General features: G+C 38.7%; 1 long non-coding RNA gene across 3 annotated transcripts in view; it reads left to right on the top strand.

The window, feature by feature from the left end:
• LOC137166952 (uncharacterized) overlaps nucleotides 1–17,039 on the top strand; it is a 59,982-nt gene that overhangs the window by 13,360 nt on the left and 29,583 nt on the right. For 2 of the 3 annotated variants that reach the window (XR_010923895.1, XR_010923897.1), the window contains exon 3: nucleotides 15,868–16,299. The exons of the other annotated variant lie outside the window; for it this stretch is intronic. This is a non-coding gene — a long non-coding RNA (uncharacterized lncRNA). Of the gene's footprint in view, nucleotides 1–15,867; nucleotides 16,300–17,039 lie in introns of those variants that run through there. 3 annotated transcript variants of the gene reach the window in all.

Here is a 17,039-nt window from a genome sequence, read left to right as displayed (position 1 = left end):
ATGAGTGACTGCTCTCCTGGGATTGGATGTAACCTGCAATATTTAATTCTTGATGTATATGACTGGACTAGTGCTATATAATTTTGCCTGGGTGGCAAAATAGACTGGAGTGTTTGAGGATTGTCTGTGACTCCATTATAAGATTATTGTAGTGCTTCACATTTGGTACTGGGTTGGTGAAATCCAATTACAGAACATACCATCAGTTGGGGTGTCTTCCTTGCTTTTGACCGTCTGTCCTGATGTAGGCTTTCACAGTAATAAGCCACTCCAGACAGTGTGACACATGTATTTAAATTGATTTGGATTGGTCATGTGCCGTACCTTTTTTTTTTTTTTTTTTAAATAAACATTTAAGTGATCAAGTTCATACACATTTGCAGAAACCAAATTGCATAGTTGTACAAACTAATATTGGAGGCAACTGAATTTTTAATTTATAAATGTGAATATTTATACATTCATACACTTGAACAATACTTGCAGCATCCTCAATTAGGGAACCAACTTCTGACCAGTGAGAACTAAGCAACACAGGCCAGTTTTTGAACATTGAGTATAGTATGCTTGCAGCAAACAGTTAATGATCAATCCACAGAGGTTTTTTAAGACCTAACAATGCGAGTAAATTCAGCTGACTAATATCCTTTGAGAAGAGAGAATTGTGATTTGCTCATGTATAGCTGACAAAGAATGAAAACCAGTCCTATTTTTGGATAGGGCTGTGAATTGCAGTGGAAAAGGAGAGGACAATACCACATGTCAAGCAGACAGATGCCCTGGAGAAATTTGGTTACCTCCTCTCCAGAGATGATGCCAGAAAGTACGATTAAGGCTATGAAATTGTTACGGAGGTCACAGATTCCATGACTTTCTGAGACCTCCGTGACTTGAAAATTCAATTAATTCAGCCCTGGGTGGCAGGGTTGGGGCTTCAATAAATCCATGATCGTTTATTGCCCATGTCTTGTCCGTGACTTTTAATAAAAATACCTGTGTGAAAATCATAGCCTTAAGCATGATGAATGTGCTTCATATGTTTGAAGTGCTCACATACTTGAGGCTGGGTTGTTTTTGCATTTATAGACTGTACACAAAAGATTACATCTGCTCTGTCAGACACATACATGTATCTAAAGGTATACATGTGCATTTTGTATCTTCATAATCAATGGGTGTCTATTTGGGATTATTAAAATCCTGAATGTAATACAGTGTGAATCTTTCTGTTTATGTCAAGTATAAGTCTGAGCAATTTTTGTGCACTGGTTAGGTAAATAACTGGCAAGGCTTATAACGAAAATCCTCACACTACCCCTAATAAACTTAAGTACTGCATATCCTATTGTCATCATAACACTTCATCTATAAGTAAAATATGCAGGTCAGGGATTATTTGAGAATTTAAAAATTTATATAAATTGCTGACCTATATATAATTACATTTTAAACAGTTCTTCATTATCTACTCTTTTTGTAGGTAATACAGGTATTTTGATAAATAACTTGTTCTTTTGATCCTTCATCATTCATCTGTGATCTAAAAGGATGTTAGTTTCACTACTCATTAGCAAACTAAACTTATATGGATAATTTATCTTTTTAAGGCAGTGAAGAAAAGTTCAGTTTCATCAATATCAGAACCAAGTATATTCAGCTTCCATATTTCCTTTAGGACTTATGCTATAAAGCACAGCATCTAACACTGAAAACCAGTTATAGAAAAAGGCATTGCTTCATATATTCCTAGATTCCAAGGCCAGGAGGGACACTATAATACTTAACCTGACCTCCTGTATAACATAGGCAATGGAACTTCCCCAAAATAATTCATAAAGCATATTTTTAGGAACCTAAACACTTACCACATATAAAAGACAGGAAGAATATACCCTCTACCAAATCACTGGCAGATATCACATCAAATGAATTATTCCAAAAGGTACCTACTCCCTCCCCACCACTTCCACACAAACCTTGGATCCTGTAACACACAGCCAACAAAATTCCAAATTCCTACGGAAACCAAAATGAAACTTCTGCTAGCAAAGAAACTGATAACTTTCATGGAAATCTTATCACTTATTCCTGCCCCATGTTTGATACTGTAGATAAACCTATCTAAATTGAAAAATAAAAATAAATGAACCTCCACACTGACAAGTTATTTTTTAACTATAGCATTCTACTGAGTCTCTCCAACTTCATCCTTAGCCATAGTGTAATAGAGTTATGCAGGAAGAATGATTTGGTGGCTAGGCCCCTAAAATGGGACTCAGAGCCTGGGCTCACTTTCCAGCTTATCCACACCCTTCGTATGTGACCTGGGGCAAGCCACTTTAGCTTCTTTATGCCTGTTTTCCATTGTAAAACAGGAATAACACTTCCCTACTTCACAGGTTTTGTAAGCAGAAAAATTATTAGGAGATGATCAAGGGCTATAGAGTAATTAGATATATTTATAACTCCAAACAAAAATTTTCATTGTTCTATAACAAAGAATAGCTTTAAAATGGCAGAAGGGCTTCAGAAGTGGAACAGGAAAGGCAGATCAAGTGAAGATGCATTTGAGGTTTGTGTCCTTCTGTTCCAGTCACAATTTGTGATCAAGGTGACAGTCAGGAATAAAATACTGGCTTGTTCTGAGTTCCATGCTTTAACAATCTGACTTAAATTTACTACCTTTTGTCCATCAGTGATTTTTTTCTTTTGCCATGTAGCTGTGAATACCTGCTGGAAGAGAAGACACAGAAAACCATATAGCAACTAACTTTGCTTCTATAAAACACTTGTGCATCCGCTACATGTTAAATGTACACCTAAGATAAAGGCCGTAATCACTCTGTTATAAATTAATATGCTTTTGTTCTATAATATGACCATACTATTTATGTGCTATAAATGCCCATACTGTTATACATTCTCAACATGGGAAATATGATAAGCATGTTTGTATCTAGACCAGCATGTCTCAATGGGAGGGAAATGCACCCCACTGAGGCGGCACAAAGGCCTGGGTTTGGAACACAGATTTACCTAGACTATATACACATACATACTTTGTATACCAGACTGAAAGTGAAGAAATAAGGACCCAGTAAAACAGAACTCTAGCAGTGAATCAGCCATTTTTACAGTTTGGGAATCTTTTCTCTTTTAACTTTATTTCTTCTATTTCTCATATCTAGAAAAGAAGTCTAATTTTTACAGACTTGCTTATTTAATGGTCTCAGATTTTCTCATTGTTTTTTTTTTTTTTTCCCCCAAACCAACAAATCAAGATCTATTAAGGAGAAAAACCAGGACAAAGAAGGTTGAGAGAAAAACATTCCACCAAATTCTTTGTTGTAACTTTGGAATTAGTGGAGTTATGGTAGCAACTTGACGTATATTATGTAAGATGGGTGATTTTACTGCATTTACAGGTCCCTTGAACTTTCACCGTAATAGTAGTGCAACACCAGCTGAACGTTCTTTTTAAATAATTACAGAACTCAGATGACAAAACCTTTTTATAAATAAAAAGTTTAATTAAAATTGTCAGTAATTGATCATGGAAAAACATGAGTATAGGGGGGATAATACAATTCAAAGATAAATACACAGTGAAACATTGCAGCTTCACAGTAGCAAAAATATACTGCTTTAAAAGTTGGGGTTTAACACTAAAATGACAGTCTAAGAACAAAAGAAAATAAGAAAGCAGAAAGAATAAGGGTGATTGTTAAGGGAAGAATAGCATAGTTATGAAGACAAAACAATGTAAGAATCAGTCAAAGTTCCGTGTGTGAGAGAGAGGCTGTCAATTTTGCTCACTAGTGCAATATGTCATCTTCACACAATTTCACATTAGAACCTACTCTGACTATAGATCTAGAAAGGGTTTTTAGACTATCCTAGAAAGTACTGAAGAATTTAAGAAACTCAATGTGTTGGTCTACTTTTCCATCACAGTGTTTCTTGAATCATCATTTCCTGATCAGTTTTGTTTCAAAAGGTTCTTTCTCTTTCCACCCCTTGATCACCCCATAACTGCCAGCTCTGTAAATTCAACAGGGACTTTAAAGCCAATGTGGGCTCTTTCCTGCACATCATAGCCAATAATAGTCTGCAGATCAAGTTATGCCTTCAGTTACATCTGTGCAATACAATTAGGCTTCAGTAGACATTTTAGGGAGCAGCATGTCTTTTTTGTGTGTGGTGTTTTTTTTTTTTTTTTCCCCCTCCATTCAGTGGTCAACCCATCTTTGATTGAGAGTTGTTGACTGCCAAGCAAGGTGGCACTTTCATGACCTTGACAGTGTCTGTTAAATTGATAGGAAAAAGAAGGAAACTGAAGAATTCTCAGGCATGTATCTATCTACTGCATGGAAAAGTAAAACACTGCTTACCTACTTCAAGCTGGGGAATGGTACTTTTAAATTCTCTTTCTTAAGAAGGTCTCTGTATTCCACTTGTCATGTCCTTCTTCTGCTAAGGGAACTGTAGCAGAGTCTGATGCTCTGTAGAATGTTTGTTTGGTTCTCCCCATGATATGGAAGTTTGACCTTCTCAATCTTTTGGCCTTCCCGTAACCCTTGCCAGTCCTCCTGCCCTCCTTTGGGGAGGAAGACTACAAATTTCTCCATGCCTTAGATCTTCCCTATCCAAGCAGTGCCCTACTCCCATTTCTTTCTCTTCTGAGGTTCAAAGTACTTAGTTTCTCCTCTACAGGAGTCGCCAGCCAGCATTACCCCCGAAATACAACTCCAAACCCAATTCTATTTGACATAAATGACTAATTCATTAGCACACACAAAAGAAAATATATAACTAGAAAAATGATGTTTTCCTGATATTTAGATGCTAGTCAATCTTTTACAAATTTCAATACTTTGATAATGAAAAATTATAGGAATATTAATGTTCCAGGAATGATATTTAAGTATTTTTCATTTCTTAATTATGGCCTCAGATGAATTTGAAATATAATATCCAGTTTTAACTTTTTATTTTAAAAACAGCAGTCATAGCAATAAGAGTCAGTCAGAGGCATGATTAAGTGCTGGTGTGCTATCTCTTCCTGTGCTCATTTCCCACTAGCTCTAAGCTCTATGCACCCACTCACATGGGCAGCACCAGTGAGGTCATGGTAGGGGCAGAGGGAGATTCTGAGTAGCCTATAAAAGATTTTTTCCCCACAAGGCCACCATCTCTGCAACATGAGCAGCCTTCAGAGCTAAATCTAATCCTGTGAAGAGCAAAGCTCAATGTAAGGATTAGGAGGTGATGAACTAGGAAATCTATTGTATAGTATGAATAAGTGCATACCTCTGTTTATGATGGATTACTTACTATGGAGTTGGACCACAAGAGGTTGTTAAAGGAACCACACAGCAAAGATAAAACAATGACTCAGATAAGAGTCCTTGAGAAGACAATGGGGAAGTTGTTACTGAGGAATACATCTTACCTGACTCCATCCAGGCTAAGAATAATTCACCTTTTCCAAGACGAAGTACAGGATCAAAGAATGGATATCAAACTGTTAGTGGATCCAGGGCCTAGAAAATGGTGGGGTGTTGAGTGAATGACCAGAGGCTGCCAAGGGAGAATGTGAGAACTGACAGATTGGCCGGGAGACAGAGGGTGGGGGTGGGAAACTGCCCTGTTCTCCCTCAAATGCAGGGAATGGGATTATTTTCCTTACTAGAGATTTGCAACAAGGGAAAAGGCTTTTTGCATCCTCCCTCATCCCCTCCAGCCCATTCGAGTAGCAATCAGCATTCATTTTTTTAAGCAATATTGATAATCCTATGGGCTTCCTGAACTTCATAGGAAAAACATTTAACTGTCTCTCAGAACACATTTTCCAAGGGCTGGGGAAGCGGTCCTCTTCATAAAATGTTTCAGGTTCCTCCCCATTCTGCAGAAGACTATAAGTAGGTGAGTAGTGGGGAGGGGACTGAAAAAGTTTTGTTTCCTAATTGTTTCTCTTAAGGAGAGTAATAATTACTAAAGCTGGTTTGAACAATTTTGACAATAGGATCTCTTGTTGAAGCCGAAACATTTTGTGTTGATGTATCAATTTTGTTGTTTTCATTGGGAATGCTTTTGGTCCTAGTTCTCTTGTCACTTGTGTGAGAGAGAGCAAGCACTGCTCAAATAGTTCAGGTTTTCAATCCAAAAATGGACATTTTGACATAACTCCACTTTGTGAAAATATTCCAGAATTTTACTTTGTTCATTTGTGGTATGGAAACTCATTTTTAAACCCCGAAATGAAATGGAATTGTTCTCCTCTGAAAAGCTTTAGTCATAATTAATAATAATCAGTATGCTTTGGAGTTGGCCCTGCTTTTAGCAGGGGGTTGGTCTAGATGACTTCCTGGTCCCTTCCAATCCTAATTTTCTATGATTCTCTTATCTAGTGCTTTTCATCTATAAATCTTGGCACTTTATGAATGTCTTAGATAGTCAAGCCTGATATTAAGAACTTTCTCATTCAATTATTTGGTACCATGAAAATAAATTCAAAACTTGACTGGAGTATAGTAGAGTCTTTTACAATGGGGTTAATCTGCTCAAACTGGATCTAGTTAGAACTCAATTATCTGTACTAACTGCAATCTCTGGAGAACACACACCAAAAGACTCGAATAAACAATCTGTGATAGAAGTAACAAAGACATTAACATCTGCACATCGGTTTCACTAACGCATTATCTGGATCTTGCAATATAAGAAGATGGGGGGAAAAAAATTAACAGAAGCAAAACATTTATCAAAGGATAGATCTGAGGATGGCAGCCTGAGGACTCATGTTTGACAATGGTATTTATGGTTTTATCAAAATGAATCCCTCCTGAAATGACTTAATCTAATAAATACCTTGGATGAAACTATTTCAGCATGACAAGGATTTAATTTAATAAAATGCCCCACCTCCCAGATGTGATCATCACGCAGGCCTCCTGTTAATACTCAGTGAATTCACAGAATCACATGGTAACAATATGCAAATCTGCACAGCAATAAAATCGGTCCATATTTATATTTTTAAAAAGCAATCCTAATGGTAATTTATAAATAAGACACAATGAATAACCCTAAATAATTCTAGAGGACTCCAAAGCAAAGATTGAATGGAATGGAAACTTATCACGATCCCCAAAAGACACATTCATATATCATCCCTGAGAGACACAGCAGGAGTGAAAAAAATTCTATTCTGTTCCAGAGTCAAATGATTAACTATAAACTGGTCTTCAGGATGCCATGATTGGCCTGATCAAATGGGAGGGTAGGAGGAATGGAAAGCTAAAACTAATTAAAGGTAACCTCTACTTGAAACAATCAACAGTTTCTAACTAGAGCTAGATGATATTTTTGTAGAGTCAAACATTTTGGAAAATATATTCACAGACCCTTTAAATTTGGATTAAAAAGTGGGGATGGAGGGAAGTTTTCCATGAGGAGTTAACTTGAACAACTGTATAGTTTTGTATGAAAATTGTGAATTATGACATTTGAAGTTGCTTTCCTATAATGGATGGAATCACCAATGGAAAGTGGTGGCAGCACTGCTAGCTTGCTTTCCATCAGGTTGAATTACCTCGTCCAATGCAGATGTCCCTTAGGGGAATATGGGGTGCAAACTGGATGCTTGTGTCCATCTGTCCTTTTTTATTTCCAATTCTGATCCAAGCCCAAAGCAAATATTGCACTGTCACTAAGCTGTCAGGGGAATTATTGCTTTGTAGAGTTCATAAATATTTTTGGATGAAAGGACCATAGAGGAACATCAATTCTTCTGATTCTGATTTTAGTTTTTAATTTCAAGTGTACAGTCTTCATCATCATTACAAGAATAGTTAAAATGTTAATACCTATTGTAATACCATGATAGTTTCTGTGAAACTCTGCAAGCTTGTCTCTAATGTTCAGTGTCAACAGATGTTGCTACAGAGCAATTTTGCTTTGGTGAAGATAGCGTCATTAATAATGTAATATTAATGCCCTAGATTCTTAGTTGAATTTGACAAAAAGTTGAGAAGGGGAGCCAGAAAGCTTGCTGTTCTCCTTGATTCTAGGACCTTTCTATTCCAGTCCTGGCCCCAAAGTGTGCTCTAAAAATATAAAGGGACATCCACCAGATGGGAATTTGTGTTCCAGCCATGCTTCCTCTCTGTTTCCATTGCCTCTCTGCTCCCATGCTGCATTTGGGGTCTATAGTGGAGGGGACGGATAGGAGTTGGAAATGTCAACTGCATTCCAGCTGGGGAATCCCCATGCCAGAGAAATACCTAGCTAGGGAGATTTGGCTACTTCCTGACCCCCGAAGCTTAAGAAGTGGATAATTAATTGTGGTGACAGGCTTATACAAGGCGATGGTTTCCTTAAAATGGCTTAGTCTTCAGTTTCTCTTACTTTGATAATTTAAGCAAAACCAAGCTGAAGAGCATTCTCAGTGCAATTTGATGATAAAGCATGCAATCAGAAAGTGAAAGAAGACTATTCATCAGGCAACCAGATTTGCTAGCTGATTGTCCACACTTTTGCATAGATTTTTTTTTTTTTTTTTTTTTTTTTAAATCCAGCTTTATGGAGTCTCAGGATTTAGGAAAGTCTAGATATTGACTGACTGACAGATTATAGTGGGAAACGAAACTCTTAATTCCCTGAAAGATGGACACAATGTAGAACCTGTTCTAATCTGCAGCATTTTAAGAGTTGATCTTTACATCGAATCAGACTAGAACTGTTGATACCATATATTTGTCACATGTCTATACCTATACCTGATATGAGAGAGTCAGACCAGATGCTACCGGAGAGTGCTAGAAGGCCAACGGATCAGCCCCAGGCTTAGCAAGTCCCTTTTTCCCCTGGTAGCTGAGCAGGGGTTACTCCAGTTTAATTAATAAACCTGGAACCAATCAAGGCCCCACCTAGGATTTGTTAAAAGCCTCCCATCCAAGGAAAGGATGTGGCTGGAGCTGAGAGTGAGGTGAGCTACCAAAGTGTGTGAGCAGGCAAGATGCTGTCAAGAACCAGGAGGGTTTAAGAGAAGGAGCAGAACTGTGGCAGAAGAGAACTCTGCAGGTACAAAGAGTCGGGGAGGGAAAACTCTGACCGAAGAGGGCAAAGGATCCTTCCCAGGCCTGGAGGCCTAAGGGAAGAGACCCTGCCAGAAGGGAAAGACTGAACTGGACATTTGGTTCGGCACTACCACGCCCAGTGGGGCTGTCAAGGGCCAAGAGCCTTCCCTGGTAAGGAGGCCAGGATGAACCCCTGTCTGGGCGGGGTAGGGACATTGTCAAGGGGGCATGGAGAAGTAACCCAGGGAAGCTAGCAGCTTTCCTAAAGCCACAGGGTGAGGCTGCTACTTGTAGGGTCCCTGGGTTGGGACCTGGAGTTGAGGGTGGGACTAGGCCCACCCCCCCACCAGTCATTCACTGGAGGGGCAAGAGTCCCAGCAAAAAGGCAAGGGCCTGTGAGAACCAGACACAGGACTGGAAGCCTGCAGGGAACAGACATCTTAGAGAGGCTTTATTACCCTCCCCCAACACTAGAAGGTGGAAGAACACTAAAGGGTGAAGCAGTTCTCTGACCTACTGCTAGAAGGAAGCACTGAATCCACTGAGGTAAAGGAAGAGCTTTGTCACACTATACAAGACCTTGTGCATTACAAGGCAAAAATCTGAATCTTTAATTTAATTTACTTTCATTCGTTTTCCAGTTATTAAAAGCTGAAGATGTAGCATTCCTTGGAAGTTTTCTACTAAAACCATAAACAAAAGAGAACAAAATGTAGGGGCAAAATTACAAATTAGTGACACCAGATTGACATTTTAAAATGGTGGGATTGAAATCCTCTCTCTTCTGGGATTGATCTGAGCTCACTTCAGTGATGTGCTGTTGGTTTGGGGCATGCAGCCCCTCTTCAGTATGTGAAAAGAAGCAGAATGTACTCTTTGGATTAGTAATTGGTGATGACAAGACATAAAGCCATTAATCATTTATTTAATCCGGCAGTCACTTGAGCAGGTCAAACAGTACATATGCCTGTGTCCATGGTCATGTAATAACACTTACAAGAAAGTAGCTATCTGAATACACAAGCTGTGCTGCACACCCTGATCTTAAGCATCTGTATCTATGATACAGTATTGCAAGGGAGAGCTACTTAACTGCTAGTTTGAAAGCTCTTTATTTGAGAACCAGCACTGAAAATTTGAGTGACTAGCTTACTTGATTGCTGATAGTGCCATGCCATTAGCCAAACGGCCCATGTAAGATGAGGAGAAATGTTTTAATTCTATATTTTTGTTATCCATATCCATATCAAACATGTAAAAATTAAAGCTCCTTTTTTGAAGGAGGGGCAAGAAGGGTTGGCTTTGAAACTAGAGGGCTGTATTGTTCCCTCCCATGGGCAGGAGGAACCAAGGGAGGAGGACGACAGAGAGCCCAGAAATTCTCAGTTTCTTACTCAGTTATATCCAGCTGAGGCTTGGGTGGTTGCATAGATGGTGCGGAGAGGGGGATAGGTGTGGAATGTCTTAATCTTGGGACTGCATAGAATTCTATAAACTGATCTGGCCCTCATCACCTTCCTCAGTCTGACTCGTAGGAGTAGGGTCACCTCAGTCACACTGGTACAAAATGCCACTTTTGCTACTCCACCCAGTATTAGCACTAGAGTTTAGGTGCAAATATACACTTAATATCCACTCCCTCCATGTGGTCACATGGTGTGGTATGTCAGTGTGTAATTACTCCCTCAGCTTTGCAGCCCGCTGCCTGGATGTGCTCAGTCAGGCTCCCCTTCGCCCTATGAAGTGATGATAGGGAAAACTGGAGTCAGAATCTTTGGAGCAACTTTTTTTTAAAGAAAAAGCAAGTGTGTGAGAAGGTTTTGTCTATTTTGCATGTTTTTAATAACCATATTTATCCTCAAGTATGCCTACACGCTTTCAGAAGCCACCAGCTTCTGATGAAAAATTTAAGTCAAAGATTAAGAAACCATGACAGAACTAGAAGATTCAAGATGGGTCATATCAGAGTCTCTTGTTTTGCTTGGTGCTGAATCTCTTGAGAAACGCATGTTGACCACTTATTCTGAGAACAGATTTAAGAAACTGATCTGTCTTGGGGAAAGGTGGCTGATTTCCAAATGCTTAGGGTTTATTCTCCCTATTTTCAAACTCTGTGGGTTTTGGTTTCTGTGGGTAGGATGTGTTTACAGAAGTTGGCATGGAACAATCTTATGAAGGTTCACCTGGAAGCTAGGTACTGAATCCAGGCCTCCAAGAAACTTCCCCTCCTGAGCTTCTTGACACTTTCATGGATCTAGTGGCCCCCAAGATTTGTCCTGGATCCTGATTCTGTAGATTGCTTTCTTGATTTCTTCAGTGGTAGCAAGTGGCAACTACACCCCTCGTCCTCAACTTCAGGGAGAAAACTAAGTGGGGAGTAACACAGCGGGGTCATTGGAGGGTGGTGTAGTGCAGCAACTTCTCTCTGCTCAATGGGATTGTGAGTTTCCCCTCTCTTTGTGCTCTTAGAGTAATCACTGCTAGATTAAGGCAGAAGCAGATAGTGCCACATAATAATGCAGTAGCTGGGAACTGCTGGGCTTCAAATCCTTAGTGTGTACTTACTAAGGAATCCTTGATATAGTCTATTTTGTGTTGCTGTGTGGAAGGTTTTAAAATCTAAATCATGGTTTGAGATAAACTACTAAATATTGCTTTGAATTATGATCTTTGTAATACACAGAGGTGTATATGGTATTGTTTTGTAACGTCCACTTTTAGAGGAAAATGAGGATAAGCCTTTCTATTTTACATGCATCAGATAGTTAGACAGCATACTACACCCAGTGTTTAAAACACAACATAACATCTGTTTCACCATGCATTCAGCCTCAGTAATTCCTTCCTTTTGCAATCCTTAACAAGAGGAGAGAACTCCTAATAACTAAAGCATGTATTTATGAAGATCCTGGTGGGCACAAAGCCTTTTCAGTGATGCTAAACTGATAATTCTCCTCTCATGAATTCAATAATCTGCAGAATCAAGGTGGGTGAGGCAAGATCTTTTTCTGGAGCAACTTCCATTGGTGAAAGACAAGCATTTGAGCTTCCACAGAGCTGCTTTTTGGGTTTGGGGAGGTCCAATACAAGATATTCGCTCACCCACCTTGTGTCTCTCCTATCGGGGACCAACATAGCTGTAGTCCTGCAAACAAATGAGCACAATCACCGATTCAGAATGCAAGCTTCTCCATATTGAGGGAGAATTAACTGTAATCTGGCTCCCTGCACGGAATGAATTTTATGCCTAGAATTACAGGAGATGGGAGAGGAGGAAATGATAAATGTTTGAAACACTCTACCAGCAGAGAGAGGATAATTTCACATATACACTTGTTTGTATATAACACTCTTAGGACCACAATGTAACTTATACCAATGGCCCACATTTCTGAAGGGTGTCTGAAGTAAGACAAAATCTAATTGATTGTCAGTGCTGCAGTGATAGCTTCACCATCCTTTTAAAGGGGAAAAAGCTCCTTGTACTACCTTCTTTCTTCAGCTGGTGCTATCAGGAGCTTCCTCCTTAACTGTTTTACAAACACTAACTCATTAATTCTCACAATACCCCTGTGAGATAGGTGAATGTTTATATTAGTATTTTCTAAGAGGACAGAGACAGAGGGTAAGTGGCTTGTTCAAGGTCAAAGAGGATGTATGTCAATGCATGGATAGGTTCCTCCAGCACGGGAAATCCCTAGGTGTGGTAAACCTGGGAGCAGAATCTACCCTACCATCTCCCTGTCCCTCAACATGATAAAGGCATGGCTGAGGAGAGAGGGAAATGGCCAAAGCACTATCTGCTCAGTTGATCTCTGGCTCTATCTTGCATTGGAGGCTGAACTGGCCTCTGGTAGCCTTGGGGTTTGGGAAGCACAGAGTCATACCTTTTGCCCCGTACTCTTGCAGTCTACCCTGTATGGAACTTGGCCAGTCCTGGTATCAAGGGGCCAATGTTCTCAATAAGAATGTAGTCAAAGTAAAATTAAAAATATGACACCTACGATAACAGATAATCTGTTAAATAATCACTATTTTGTGACGTTAGTTAATGTAACACTGAGTAGTCAATGCCTCAGATAAGATGGTAATTAGGTTTAATCGGGCAGTTAAACATCAATTCTGACATTAGTGGTTGAGGTTCAGTGTATCCACTTGTTTTGTAATTAAATGGGGGGGGGGGGGGGGAAGTCATAGGAAATGTAACTGCTTTCTTGTTATAACCTTGGAAACAAGATACAGTATTTTCAGGCTTCAGAATGGGGCTCATGCTTCCTTTTTTTTGTGTGTAGTTATCTGATTTTATAAACAGTCTGTTCAAATCAACACAATAGACTTTCTTTAGAGCTTGGTCAGATGATCAAATCCATTCTTGAACAGACAACTTGGCCACCTTAACATTACATTCAGAATAGGTAATACAACCACCAGTGACCTTTTTCCCCTAGTCCTCCTGCTTGCTCCCAATAAATGAGTTATACTGGAAGTACATTTCGGTAAGATATTTGAATGTGTACAGCATAACGTGGGAGATAAACAAGGCTCAAGAATGAAAAAAGAATTGACTCTTTGATTACTAATTCTATTAGTAATGGCTTCAGGAGAATCACTCCTGAATCCTTACAAAATGCCTAAACCCCAGAAAGGTTTTCCAGATTTATTAGCATACTATCCATAAGCATATATGTGACCTAGAAATTTGTGTATATAATCTGTAGTCATTGAATAGAATTAGAAAACAAATTTAAAAAACTATAAAATCGTACCCTCTTTCCTGTCAGTGAAAGATGTGTGTTCTCAAGTATTTTGCCCTATTTATGTACTAATATGATCATCACCATGGTATATCTGTGTCTTAGAACAGATTTAATTTGTAGGTTGTGGGGCTTCCCTATGGAATAATATTCTGTACAGTAATAGATTTAATGCTAAGAATTTGTTCCTGATTTTTATAGCCTGTTTTCTTTTGCTCAATTTTAACTCATTATTCCTTATTATACACTTCTGATCACCTGCAATAATTTCTCTATCATTGAGTCTAGACCTTCATTTACTTAGCTCATCATGTTTTGTATAGCTGTAATTTAGTTAAGCTACATATTATTTTAAGCTTTCCTCATAAAGGGGGACTGGAGGGACTGATTTTGTTTTCCTCTTTTACTGTTGTCTCTCAATACAGAGGTTCTCAGACAGGTACTGTCTTACTAGTGATGTAGAGGGGAGGACAATGATCCTTGATCCATGGAGTGGCCTCTGAGTATGCCGCCTGAAAATGCATTACATCATAGTAAATTAATCTGTTGTTGCCATGCATTCTTTTTTAGGCTTACTGCTATCCAAATATTTATTTAACATATTACTTTTGTGAAGTAAGATGTTAACTAAGATCGTGTCAAGAATCAGTCATTAAACTTCTTAGGAGTCATTAAACTTCTTCCCCAAACTAATCCTGGAGATTGGAGAACATCCAAAATTGCAGATTATGGATTTGGTTTACATAAGCATAATAGACTTGGGTTTCCATCGCTGCTGATGTATTTCTGCATTAAACTCTCTCCTCTTCCCCCATCTGTCTTTGGAGACCACACTGCTGCATAGAATTTTTGTTGAGAAGCCAGCTAGCCTGTTCTCCAAGCGTAAGAATTTCAGGTGCAGATGACAGACTTTTTTCTCTCCACAAAATCCCAGATGAGGTGGACTGTCTCATCCTCATTCTTCAGTTTGCAGACAAGTGGAACAGGAATTTTGATGTTGCCTCAACTCCAGTGTGTACTCAATATTTTAAAGAATCAGGTCAGCAAGAAAGAGAGGATCCACTGGAGCCCTGCTGAAAGAGAGGCTTTTGTTCCTCCTAAAGGTGCCTCACTAAAATCCTCAGAAGAAATGCCACTAAAATACACACTAACACAAAGGCATGGTGTAAAAGAATGGTTTTAAATTGCTTGATCAGATACATAAAATAACTTTCCTTTATTTCATTTAAAATTGTTTTATATTTTATACAGAATTTTTTAGAGATGCTCCTGCACAGTGGAAAAGTGGTTCTTAAACCTTTTTTCATTCTGTGAACCACTTCATAAGAAAAGTATCTTCCCATAACCCAAATTCCTCTTTTCAAAGGCCAGACCCGGCTGTCTGGTTCTCAAAATATTTCTACAGACCACCAGCAATATCTCTGTAGACCACGATTGCAGAACATCAAAATATGTATTTCAGTATTTAAATGCCTATTGAATCAGGTAGTCTCAGTCAAGAGACTAGAAGAAAAAATGCATGTGACTTCCACTATATAAATTGGTTCTGATCCTGGACAGGAAACTGTGTGGGTACACCTCTGTATCTGTGCAAAACCCTATTGACTTAATTGAGGCTCTGTGCAGATGCAGGAGGCCACTCATGTGATTTTATTTGCAAAAACTGAATCTCAATACACGCTGTGACTTTCCTCTGTCTAGTAAAGATGGTTCAAAGGTGTGACGTTCATAGGCAACTCCAAATCTGAATATTCCCAGAGTTCTGAGGTATTCTGATCCTGGATTCTGGTTTGGTCTCATTATGATCTTAGCCAGGAATTTTCGATCCAGAGCTGTCAAATATTGTTAATGCACAGTGGCTTTGAATCCAGACTTCTGTTTCTGGTCCTGTTTCCAAGGCCAAGCTGCTCCTTCCCCAAAGTTCAAATGTTAAGTGATTTATATGATAAGAATGAGCCAGTAAAAAGAGCTCAATGGCTATAGGAAAAAGTGTATGTTTATAAATGCAATAACTTGTTTCTTGTCCTTTTCAGGAAAAGCATAAAGCTCTGATCCAAAGCCCATTGAATTCAATGGAAAGATTCCCACTGGTTTCAATGGATCAGGCCCTAGGAGACCCCAACGCAAGAGTTACAAGTAACACACTTTCAAATATAAAGTAAAAAACTCTTTTTTGTTCTCCAATTCCTGCCCTGTGGATATTGACATGAATAAAGCAGGGATCTAGGGTCGGAAGTGTCTCCATTAACTAAGAACTAACATTCTTTTTGGCCTATTGCATACCAATTAAACATCTAAACGTTATTTGCAAGCAACAAAGTGAGTTCATTCAAACAAGAATATAATTATACATCTATTGCAAAGGTAATTTTGTGTAAATGAGTAGGCAACTTTGCCTATCTCTTATTAGTACTAAATTTCAATAAGTGCTTTTTGAGCAATCAATATTTAATTAACTCACAATAAAGCTGCTTTTTAAAATGCAAATTAAATACTTATTTAAGACACTTAAATTAAGGTTGAAAAGTGAATGGACCAATTTCGTGTGTGTGTGTGTGTGTGTGTGTGTATATTCACCAGCTATTTGCAAAAATTTCTTACTGTTGCTAACACTGATTCAGTTAGCAATGCTGGAAGCTCAAGTACAGAACTGTTGCCAGTATTCTAGGTATTCTGTTGGTTACACGTGCTTAAAACACTGGCTGGCCGACTGTCAACCTCATGCTCCTGAAGTTGCTATGTCAGTGGAGCTAAGTTGGTGTTATCCCAACCACGGGATATTTTTGAAAACTTTCTGTAAGGTAGACATGTTTGTAATGCAGTGTAATAGCGCATAATGCAAAGCAAGGGCATATGCTTAATGTGGAGGCTGACTCCAAGATAGTTCAGGCATCTCACTGCTTCAACTCTGACCTTTTTATAACTTTATATTTTAAAATCTTCAGTCGCAAATTAAGACTGCTATAATTGATATTAAAATGTCAACCAGTTCATCTAACTTGTTAGCGCTCATTCAGTGTATCCAGCTACATTCCCGTGTTTCAAAATGTTTCATGATTTGGGGTCTAGAGCAAAAATCCTTTTAGGAGCCATCCATAATTGTTTGGATAATCTTGAGATATAGAATGACACAAATTAATCTGAATACATGGGGTAAAGGCAACTGGTGCCTGGCAGCTCAAAGAAGTTTAGCACTGGCTCATCT

The sequence above is a fragment of the Emydura macquarii genome, unplaced genomic scaffold (genome assembly GCF_026122565.2).
Source record: "Emydura macquarii macquarii isolate MOO-44397 ecotype Brisbane River unplaced genomic scaffold, CSIRO-AGI_Emac_v2 contig_2897, whole genome shotgun sequence".
Classification (NCBI taxonomy): Eukaryota; Metazoa; Chordata; order Testudines; family Chelidae; genus Emydura; species Emydura macquarii.
Note: the sequence above shows the minus strand (reverse complement) of the source record. Positions and strands in the feature narration are given on the sequence as shown.